The 11,248-nt window shown below is 48.1% G+C and overlaps 3 non-coding genes across 3 annotated transcripts; all 3 read left to right on the top strand.

Moving 5' to 3' along the window:
• Nucleotides 1-1,996: 1,996 nt before the first annotated feature.
• TRNAS-CGA (transfer RNA serine (anticodon CGA)) lies at nucleotides 1,997-2,070 on the top strand. The gene has a single exon. It is a non-coding gene; the product is annotated as a tRNA-Ser (tRNA).
• Nucleotides 2,071-5,749: 3,679 nt separating this feature from the next.
• Nucleotides 5,750-5,823, top strand: TRNAS-CGA (transfer RNA serine (anticodon CGA)). The gene has a single exon. It is a non-coding gene; the product is annotated as a tRNA-Ser (tRNA).
• Nucleotides 5,824-9,519: 3,696 nt separating this feature from the next.
• On the top strand, nucleotides 9,520-9,593 carry TRNAS-CGA (transfer RNA serine (anticodon CGA)). Its single transcript has one exon. It is a non-coding gene; the product is annotated as a tRNA-Ser (tRNA).
• Nucleotides 9,594-11,248: the final 1,655 nt, after the last annotated feature.

Below are 11,248 nucleotides of genomic sequence, written 5' to 3'. Positions count from 1 at the left end.
GTCACATTCGCGGTATTACAGGACGTGCTACGTCCGCCGCTGTGGTCGAGGGGGGCGCTGGTGAACACTCTCAAGGTTCGCTTACACCCAGAAAACATAAATACCCACGAAAGCAGCAGATTGGACATCCGTCGCAGTAGCTCAGTTGGTAAGAGCACCGGACGCGATATCCGGAGGTCGTGGGTTCGGATCCCACCGGCGGCATTGTTGTTTTTTTCTGCTGCTTTATAAGTAATTTTCTTTAAACCGATTTATTTCCACTAAAAATTGAAAAAAAATAAAAGCACTCCCTTATGCACCTTGGTTTCGGTGACTGTTGGCTTTCTTAATATGTTTGTCAAACGAGCCCCTCATTTCGTTTACCTTGTCTGCTAATAGCTTAACGGGGGTCTCGGTTCTGGCAGTCTTTTTCCCATAGATAGCATAAGAGGGCTCTCGCACAGTTTCCGCTCTCGCCGTTAGATAACGTTCTACGTCACATTCGCGGTATTACAGGACGGGCTACGATCCTCCGCTGTGGTCGAGGGTGGCGCTGGTGAACACTAAAGGTTCGCTTACACCTAGTGAACCTAAATACCCACCAAAAGCAGCAGATTGGACATCCATCGCCGTAGCTAAGTTGGGAAGAGCACCGGACGCGATATCTGGAGGTCGTGGGTTCAGATACCACTGGCGGCATGGTTGTTTTTTCTGCGGCTTTATAAGTAATTTTCTTTACACCGATTGAGCGGCATTAAAAATAAAAAAAAGCATTCCCCTATGCACCTTGGTTTCGGTGACTGTTGGCTTCTTTAATATGTTTGTCAAACGAGCCCCTCATTGCCTTTACCTTGTCTGCTAATAGCTTAACGGGGGTCTCGGTTCTGGCAGTCTTGTTGCCATAGATAGCATAAGAGGGCTCTCGCACAGTTTCCGCCCTCGCCGTTAGATGACGTTCTACGTCACACTCACGGTATTACAGGACGTGCTACGTCCACCGCTGTGGTCGAGGGTGGCGCTGGTCAACGCTCTCAAGGTTCGCTTACACCCAGTAAACATAAATACCCACGAAAGCAGCAGATTGGACATCCTTCGCCGTAGCTCAGTTGGTAAGAGCACCGGACGCGATATTCGGAGGTCGTGGGTTCCAATCCCACCGGCGGCATGGTTGTTTTTTCTGCTGCTTTATAAGTAATTTTCTTTAAACCGATTGATTGGTACTAAAAATTAAAAGCATTCTCCTATGCACCTTGGTTTCGGTGACTGTTGGCTTCCTTAATATGTTTGTCAAACGAGGCCCTCATTTCCTTTACCTTGTCTGCTAATAGCTTAATGGGGGTCTCGGTTCTGGCAGTCTTGTTGCCATAGGTAGCATAAGAGGGCTCTCGCACAGTTTACGCCCTCGGCGTTAGATGACGTTCTACGTCACACTCACGGTATTACAGGACGTGCTACGTCCACCGCTGTGGTCGAGGGTGGCGCTGGTCAACGCTCTCAAGGTTCGCTTACACCCAGTAAACATAAATACCCACGAAAGCAGCAGATTGGACATCCTTCGCCGTAGCTCAGTTGGTAAGAGCACCGGACGCGATATTCGGAGGTCGTGGGTTCCAATCCCACCGGCGGCATGGTTGTTTTTTCTGCTGCTTTATAAGTAATTTTCTTTAAACCGATTGATTGGTACTAAAAATTAAAAGCATTCTCCTATGCACCTTGGTTTCGGTGACTGTTGGCTTCCTTAATATGTTTGTCAAACGAGGCCCTCATTTCCTTTACCTTGTCTGCTAATAGCTTAATGGTGGTCTCGGTTCTGGCAGTCTTGTTGCCATAGGTAGCATAAGAGGGCTCTCGCACAGTTTACGCCCTCTTTGTTAGATGACGTTCTACGTCAAACTCGCGGTATTACAGGACGTGCTACGTCCACCGCTGTGGTCGAGGGTGGCGCTGGTGAACACTGTCAAGGTTCGCTTACACCCAGTAAACATAAATACCCACGAAAGCAGCAGATTGGACATCCGTCGCCGTAGCTCAGTTGGTAAGAGCACCGGACGCGATATCCGGAGGTCGTGGGTTCGGATCCCACCGGCGGCATGGTTGTTTTTTCTTCTGCTTTATAAGTAATTTTCTTTAAACCGATTGATTGGCACTGAAAATTTAAAAAAAATTATAAGCATTCCCCTATGCACCTTGGATTCGGTGACTGTTGCCTTCCTTAATATGTTTGTCAAACGAGCCCCTCATTTCCATTACCTTGTCTGCTAATAGCTCAACGGGGGCCTCGGTTCTGGCAGTCTTGTTGCCATAGATAGCATAAGAGCGCTCTCGCACAGTTTCCGCCCTCGGCGTTAGATGACGTTCTACGTCACACTCGCGGTATTACAGGACGTGCTACGTCCACCGCTGTGGTCGAGGGTGGCGCTGGTGAACGCTCTCAACGTTCGCTTACACCCAGAAAACATAAATACCCACGAAAGCAGCAGATTGGACATCCGTCGCAGTAGCTCAGTTGGTAAGAGCACCGGACGCGATATCCGGAGGTCGTGGGTTCGGATCCCACCGGCGGCATTGTTGTTTTTTTCTGCTGCTTTATAAGTAATTTTCTTTAAACCGATTTATTTCCACTAAAAATTGAAAAAAAATAAAAGCATTCCCTTATGCACCTTGGTTTCGGTGACTGTTGGCTTTCTTAATATGTTTGTCAAACGAGCCCCTCATTTCGTTTACCTTGTCTGCTAATAGCTTAACGGGGGTCTCGGTTCTGGCAGTCTTGTTCCCATAGATAGCATAAGAGGGCTCTCGCACAGTTTCCGCTCTCGCCGTTAGATAACGTTCTACGTCACATTCGCGGTATTACAGGACGTCCTACGTCCACCGCTGTGGTCGAGGGTGGCGATGGTGAACACTCTCAAGGTTCGCTGACATCCAGTAAACTTAAATACCCACCAAAAGCAGCAGATTTGACATTCGTCGCCGTAGCTAAGTTGGGAAGAGCACCGGATGCGATATCCGGAGATCGTGGGTTCGGATCCCACCGGTGGCATGGTTGTTTTTTCTGCTGCTTTAAAAGTAATTTTCTTTAAACCAATTGATTTTCTCTAAAAATTAAAAAAAAATTACAAACATTCCCCTATGCACCTTGGTTTTGGTGACTTTTCGCTTCCTAAATATGTTTGTCAAACGAGCCCCTCATTTCCTTTGCCTTGTCTGCTAATAGCTTAACGGGGGTCTCGGTTCTGGCAGTCTTGTTGCCATAGATAGCATAAGAGGGCTCTCGCACAGTTTCCGCCCTCACCGTTAGATGACGTTCTACGTCACACTCGCGGTATTACAGGACGGGCTACGATCCACCGCTGTGGTCGAGGGTGGCGCTGGTGAACACTCAAGGTTCGCTTACAGCTAGTGAACTTAAATACCCTCCAAAAGCAGCAGATTGGACATCCATCGCCGTAGCTAAGTTGGGAAGTGCACCGGATGCGATATCTGGAGGTCGTGGGTTCAGATCCCACTGGCGGCATGGTTGTTTTTTCTGCGGCTTTATAAGTACTTTTCTTTACACCGATTGATTGGCATTAAAAATTAAAAGCATTCTCCTATGCACCTTGGTTTCGGTGACTGTTGGCTTCCTTAATATGTTTGTCAAACGAGCCCCTCATTTCCTTTACCTTGTCTGCTAATAGCTTAATGGGGGTCTCGGTTCTGGCAGTCTTGTTGCCATAGGTAGCATAAGAGGGCTCTCGCACAGTTTACGCCCTCTTTTTTAGATGACGTTCTACGTCACATTCGCGGTATTACAGGACGTGCTACGTCCGCCGCTGTGGTCGAGGGTGGCGCTGGTGAACACTCTCAAGGTTCGCTTACACCCAGAAAACATAAATACCCACGAAAGCAGCTGATTGGACATCCGTCGCAGTAGCTCAGTTGGTAAGAGCACCGGACGCGATATCCGGAGGTCGTGGGTTCGGATCCCACCGGCGGCATTGTTGTTTTTTTCTGCTGCTTTATAAGTAATTTTCTTTAAACCGATTTATTTCCACTAAAAATTGAAAAAAAATAAAAGCATTCCCTTATGCACCTTGGTTTCGGTGACTGTTGGCTTTCTTAATATGTTTGTCAAACGAGCCCCTCATTTCGTTTACCTTGTCTGCTAATAGCTTAACGGGGGTCTCGGTTCTGGCAGTCTTTTTCCCATAGATAGCATAAGAGGGCTCTCGCACAGTTTCCGCTCTCGCCGTTAGATAACGTTCTACGTCACATTCGCGGTATTACAGGACGGGCTACGATCCTCCGCTGTGGTCGAGGGTGGCGCTGGTGAACACTAAAGGTTCGCTTACACCTAGTGAACCTAAATACCCACCAAAAGCAGCAGATTGGACATCCATCGCCGTAGCTAAGTTGGGAAGAGCACCGGACGCGATATCTGGAGGTCGTGGGTTCAGATACCACTGGCGGCATGGTTGTTTTTTCTGCGGCTTTATAAGTAATTTTCTTTACACCGATTGAGCGGCATTAAAAATAAAAAAAAGCATTCCCCTATGCACCTTGGTTTCGGTGACTGTTGGCTTCTTTAATATGTTTGTCAAACGAGCCCCTCATTGCCTTTACCTTGTCTGCTAATAGCTTAACGGGGGTCTCGGTTCTGGCAGTCTTGTTGCCATAGATAGCATAAGAGGGCTCTCGCACAGTTTCCGCCCTCGCCGTTAGATGACGTTCTACGTCACACTCACGGTATTACAGGACGTGCTACGTCCACCGCTGTGGTCGAGGGTGGCGCTGGTCAACGCTCTCAAGGTTCGCTTACACCCAGTAAACATAAATACCCACGAAAGCAGCAGATTGGACATCCTTCGCCGTAGCTCAGTTGGTAAGAGCACCGGACGCGATATTCGGAGGTCGTGGGTTCCAATCCCACCGGCGGCATGGTTGTTTTTTCTGCTGCTTTATAAGTAATTTTCTTTAAACCGATTGATTGGTACTAAAAATTAAAAGCATTCTCCTATGCACCTTGGTTTCGGTGACTGTTGGCTTCCTTAATATGTTTGTCAAACGAGGCCCTCATTTCCTTTACCTTGTCTGCTAATAGCTTAATGGGGGTCTCGGTTCTGGCAGTCTTGTTGCCATAGGTAGCATAAGAGGGCTCTCGCACAGTTTACGCCCTCGCCGTTAGATGACGTTCTACGTCACACTCACGGTATTACAGGACGTGCTACGTCCACCGCTGTGGTCGAGGGTGGCGCTGGTCAACGCTCTCAAGGTTCGCTTACACCCAGTAAACATAAATACCCACGAAAGCAGCAGATTGGACATCCTTCGCCGTAGCTCAGTTGGTAAGAGCACCGGACGCGATATTCGGAGGTCGTGGGTTCCAATCCCACCGGCGGCATGGTTGTTTTTTTCTGCTGCTTTATAAGTAATTTTCTTTAAACCGATTGATTGGTACTAAAAATTAAAAGCATTCTCCTATGCACCTTGGTTTCGGTGACTGTTGGCTTCCTTAATATGTTTGTCAAACGAGGCCCTCATTTCCTTTACCTTGTCTGCTAATAGCTTAATGGGGGTCTCGGTTCTGGCTGTCTTGTTGCCATAGGTAGCATAAGAGGGCTCTCGCACAGTTTACGCCCTCTTTGTTAGATGACGTTCTACGTCAAACTCGCGGTATTACAGGACGTGCTACGTCCACCGCTGTGGTCGAGGGTGGCGCTGGTGAACACTGTCAAGGTTCGCTTACACCCAGTAAACATAAATACCCACGAAAGCAGCAGATTGGACATCCGTCGCCGTAGCTCAGTTGGTAAGAGCACCGGACGCGATATCCGGAGGTCGTGGGTTCGGATCCCACCGGCGGCATGGTTGTTTTTTCTTCTGCTTTATAAGTAATTTTCTTTAAACCGATTGATTGGCACTGAAAATTTAAAAAAAATTATAAGCATTCCCCTATGCACCTTGGATTCGGTGACTGTTGCCTTCCTTAATATGTTTGTCAAACGAGCCCCTCATTTCCATTACCTTGTCTGCTAATAGCTCAAAGGGGGCCTCGGTTCTGGCAGTCTTGTTGCCATAGATAGCATAAGAGCGCTCTCGCACAGTTTCCGCCCTCGGCGTTAGATGACGTTCTACGTCACACTCGCGGTATTACAGGACGTGCTACGTCCACCGCTGTGGTCGAGTGTGGCGCTGGTGAACGCTCTCAACGTTCGCTTACACCCAGAAAACATAAATACCCACGAAAGCAGCAGATTGGACATCCGTCGCAGTAGCTCAGTTGGTAAGAGCACCGGACGCGATATCCGGAGGTCGTGGGTTCGGATCCCACCGGCGGCATTGTTGTTTTTTTCTGCTGCTTTATAAGTAATTTTCTTTAAACCGATTTATTTCTACTAAAAATTGAAAAAAAATAAAAGCATTCCCTTATGCACCTTGGTTTCGGTGACTGTTGGCTTTCTTAATATGTTTGTCAAACGAGCCCCTCATTTCGTTTACCTTGTCTGCTAATAGCTTAACGGGGGTCTCGGTTCTGGCAGTCTTGTTCCCATAGATAGCATAAGAGGGCTCTCGCACAGTTTCCGCTCTCGCCGTTAGATAACGTTCTACGTCACATTCGCGGTATTACAGGACGTCCTACGTCCACCGCTGTGGTCGAGGGTGGCGATGGTGAACACTCTCAAGGTTCGCTGACATCCAGTAAACTTAAATACCCACCAAAAGCAAGAGATTTGACATCCGTCGCCGTAGCCAAGTTGGGAAGAGCACCGGACGCGATATCCGGAGGTCGTGGGTTCGGATCCCACCGGCGGCAAGGTTGTTTTTTCTTCTGCTTTATAAGTATTTTTCTTTAAACCGATTGATTGGCACTAAAAATTGAAAAAAAATTATAAGCATTCCCCTATGCACCTTGGTTTCGGAGACTGTTGGCTTCCTTAATGTGGTTGTCAAACGAGCCCCTCATTTACTTTACCATGTCTGCTAATAGCTTAACGGGGGTCTCGGTTCTGGCAGTCTTGTTGCCATAGATAGCATAAGAGGGCTCTCGCACGGTTTCCGCCCTCACCGTTAGATGACGTTCTACATCACACTCGCGGTATTACAGGACGGGCTACGATCCACCGCTGTGGTCGAGCGTGGCGCTGGTGAACACTCAAGGTTCGCTTACACCTAGTGAACTTAAATACCCACCAAAAGCAGCAGATTGGACATCCATCGCCGTAGCTAAGTTGGGAAGAGCACCGGACGCGATATCCGGAGGTCGTGGGTTCAGATCCCACTGGCGGCATCGTTGTTTTTTCTGCGGCTTTATAAGTGCTTTTCTTTACACCGATTGATTGGCATTAAAAATTAAAAAAATAAAATCATTCCCCTATGCACCTTGGTTTTGGTGCCTGTTTGCTTCCTTAATATGTTTGTCAAACGAGCCCCTCATTGCCTTTACCTTGTCTGCTAATAGCTTAACGGGGGTCTCGGTTCTGGCAGTCTTGTTGCCATAGGTAGCATAAGAGGGCTCTCGCACAGTTTCCGCCCTCGCCGTAAATTGAAGTTCTACGTCACACTCGGTATTACAGGACGTGCTACGTCCAGCGCTGTGGTCGAGGGTGGCACTGGTGAACACTCTCAAGGTTCGCTTACACCCAGTAAACATAAATACCCACGAATGCAGCAGATTGGACATCCGTCGCCGTAGCTCAGTTGGTAAGAGCACCGGACGCGATATTCGGAGGTCGTGGGTTCGGATCCCACCGGCGGCATGGTTGTTTTTCTGCTGCTTTATAAGTAGTTTTCCTTAAAACGATTGATTGGCACTAAAAATTTAATAAGAAATTAAAAGCATTCCCCTATGTTCCTTGGTTTCGGTGAATGTTGGCTTCCTTAATCTGTTTGTCAAACAAGCCCTTCATTTCCTTTACCATGTCTGCTAATAGCTTAATGGGGGTCTCGGTTCTGGCAGTCTTGTTGCCATGGGTAGCATAAGAGGGCTCTCGCACACTTTACGCCCTCTTTGTTAGATGACGTTCTACGTCACACTCGCGGTATTACAGGACGTGCTACGTCCACCGCTGTGGTCGACGGTGGCGCTGATGAACACTCTCAAGGTTCGCTTACACCCAGAAAACATAAATACCCACGAAAGCAGCACATTGGACATCCGTCGCAGTAGCTCAGTTGGTAAGAGCACCGGATGCGTTATCCGGAGGTAGTGGGTTCGGATCCCACTGGCGGCATGGTTGTTTTTTCTGCTGCTTTATAAGTAATTTTCTTTAAACCGATTGATTGGCACTAAAATTAAAAAAAATTTAAAAGCATTCCCCTATGCACCTTGGTTTCAGCGACTGTTGGCTTCCTTAATATGTTTGTCAATCGAGATCCTCATTTCCTTTACCTTGTCTGCTAATAGCTTAACGGGGGTTTCGGTTCTGGCAGTCTTGTTGCCATAGGCAGCATAAGGGGGCTCTCGCACAGTTTCCGCCCTCGCCGTTAGACGACGTTCTACGTCACACTCGCGGTATTACAGGACGGGCTACGATCCTCCGCTGTGGTCGAGGGTGGCGCTGGTGAACACTAAAGGTTCGCTTACACCTAGTGAACCTAAATACCCACCAAAAGCCGCAGATTGGACATCCATCGCCGTAGCTAAGTTGGGAAGAGCACCGGACGCGATATCTGGAGGTCGTGGGTTCAGATACCACTGGCGGCATGGTTGTTTTTTCTGCGGCTTTATAAGTAATTTTCTTTACACCGATTGAGCGGCATTAAAAATTAAAAAAAAAGCATTCCCCTATGCACCTTGGTTTCGGTGACTGTTGGCTTCTTTAATATGTTTGTCAAACGAGCCCCTCATTGCCTTTACCTTGTCTGCTAATAGCTTAACGGGGGTCTCGGTTCTGGCAGTCTTGTTGCCATAGATAGCATAAGAGGGCTCTCGCACAGTTTCCGCCCTCGCCGTTAGATGACGTTCTACGTCACACTCACGGTATTACAGGACGTGCTACGTCCACCGCTGTGGTCGAGGGTGGCGCTGGTCAACGCTCTCAAGGTTCGCTTACACCCAGTAAACATAAATACCCACGAAAGCAGCAGATTGGACATCCTTTGCCGTAGCTCAGTTGGCAAGAGCACCGGACGCGATATTCGGAGGTCGTGGGTTCCAATCCCACCGGCGGCATGGTTGTTTTTTCTGCTGCTTTATAAGTAATTTTCTTTAAACCGATTGATTGGTACTAAAAATTAAAAGCATTCTCCTATGCACCTTGGTTTCGGTGACTGTTGGCTTCCTTAATATGTTTGTCAAACGAGGCCCTCATTTCCTTTACCTTGTCTGCTAATAGCTTAATGGGGGTCTCGGTTCTGGCAGTCTTGTTGCCATAGGTAGCATAAGAGGGCTCTCGCACAGTTTACGCCCTCTTTGTTAGATGACGTTCTACGTCAAACTCGCGGTATTACAGGACGTGCTACGTCCACCGCTGTGGTCGAGGGTGGCGCTGGTGAACACTGTCAAGGTTCGCTTACACCCAGTAAACATAAATACCCACGAAAGCAGCAGATTGGACATCCGTCGCCGTAGCTCAGTTGGTAAGAGCACCGGACGCGATATCCGGAGGTCGTGGGTTCGGATCCCACCGGCGGCATGGTTGTTTTTTCTTCTGCTTTATAAGTAATTTTCTTTAAACCGATTGATTGGCACTGAAAATTTAAAAAAAATTATAAGCATTCCCCTATGCACCTTGGATTCGGTGACTGTTGCCTTCCTTAATATGTTTGTCAAACGAGCCCCTCATTTCCATTACCTTGTCTGCTAATAGCTCAACGGGGGCCTCGGTTCTGGCAGTCTTGTTGCCATAGATAGCATAAGAGCGCTCTCGCACAGTTTCCGCCCTCGGCGTTAGATGACGTTCTACGTCACACTCGCGGTATTACAGGACGTGCTACGTCCACCGCTGTGGTCGAGGGTGGCGCTGGTGAACGCTCTCAACGTTCGCTTACACCCAGTAAACATAAATACCCAGGAAAGCAGCAGATTGGACATCCGTCGCCGTAGCTCAGTTGGTAAGAGCACCGGACGCGATATTCGGAGGTCGTAGGTTCGAATCCCACCGGTGGCATTGTTGTTTTTTCTGCTGCTTTATAAGTAATTTTCTTTAAACCGATTGATTGGCACTGAAAATTTAAAAAAAATTATAAGCATTCCCCTATGCACCTTGGATTCGGTGACTGTTGGCTTCCTTAATATGGTTGTCAAACGAGCCCCTCATTTACTTTACCATGTCTGCTAATAGCTTAACGGGGGTCTCAGTTCTGTTAGTCTTGTTGCCATGGGTAGCATAAAAGGGCTCTCGCACACTTTACGCCCTCTTTGTTAGATGACGTTCTACGTCACACTCGCGGTATTACAGGACGTGCTACGTCCACCGCTGTGGTCGACGGTGGCGCTGATGAACACTCTCAAGGTTCGCTTACACCCAGAAAACATAAATACCCACGAAAGCAGCACATTGGACATCCGTCGCAGTAGCTCAGTTGGCAAGAGCACCGGATGCGATATCCGGAGGTAGTGGGTTCGGATCCCACCGGAGGCATGGTTGTTTTTTCTGCTGCTTTATAAGTAATTTTCTTTAAACCGATTGATTGGCACTAAAATTAAAAAAAAATTAAAAGCATTCCCCTATGCACCTTGGTTTCAGCGACTGTTGGCTTCCTTAATATGTTTGTCAATCGAGCCCCTCATTTCCTTTACCTTGTCTGCTAATAGCTTAACGGGGGTCTCGGTTCTGGCAGTCTTGTTGCCATAGGCAGCATAAGGGGGCTCTCGGACAGTTTCCGCCCTCGCCGTTAGACGACGTTCTACGTCACACTCGCGGTATTACAGGACGGGCTACGATCCCCCGCTGTGGTCGAGGGTGGCGCTGGTGAACACTAAAGGTTCGCTTACACCTAGTGAACCTAAATACCCACCAAAAGCAGCAGATTGGACATCCATCGCCGTAGCTAAGTTGGGAAGAGCACCGGACGCGATATCTGGAGGTCGTGGGTTCAGATACCACTGGCGGCATGGTTGTTTTTTCTGCGGCTTTATAAGTAATTTTCTTTACACCGATTGATCGGCATTAAAAATTTAAAAAAAAAAGCATTCCCCTATGCACCTTGGTTTCGGTGACTGTTGGCTTCCTTAATATGTTTGTCAAACGAGCCCCTCATTGCCTTTACCTTGTCTGCTAATAGCTTAACGGGGGTCTCGGTTCTGGCAGTCTTGTTGCCATAGATAGCATAAGAGGGCTCTCGCACA

The sequence above is a fragment of the Amblyomma americanum genome, chromosome 7 (genome assembly GCF_052857255.1).
Source record: "Amblyomma americanum isolate KBUSLIRL-KWMA chromosome 7, ASM5285725v1, whole genome shotgun sequence".
In the NCBI taxonomy this organism is placed as follows: domain Eukaryota; kingdom Metazoa; phylum Arthropoda; class Arachnida; order Ixodida; family Ixodidae; genus Amblyomma; species Amblyomma americanum.
The sequence above is the reverse complement of the archived record's forward strand: the minus strand, read 5'-3'. Positions and strand labels throughout refer to the sequence as shown.